Source organism: Plasmopara halstedii (assembly GCF_900000015.1).
Source record: "Plasmopara halstedii genome assembly, contig: Scaffold_474, whole genome shotgun sequence".
Lineage (NCBI taxonomy): Eukaryota > Oomycota > Peronosporomycetes > Peronosporales > Peronosporaceae > Plasmopara > Plasmopara halstedii.
In genome coordinates this window covers 211,888-212,107 of record NW_020187394.1, presented here as the reverse complement: position 1 = coordinate 212,107, position 220 = coordinate 211,888, and positions in this window count along the sequence as shown.

Here is a 220-nt window from a genome sequence, read left to right as displayed (position 1 = left end):
AGCCCTGCTCGCGCCTTGCGGACCCCATGTCCGTTTCCTGACCTCTTATCACCTGAGGTATGTGGTTTCATCAGCAATGACCTCGACAAGGCACAGAAGCGGCAGCTGGAAGCTGCCAGTAAGGCGGCTCTTATGCGCGCCCATTCACGGTCAGTCGCTGACCATCTTGTGAATATGACTTCCGCCCGGCGGATTCCGCTGTGGAAGCGAAGGACGCAAA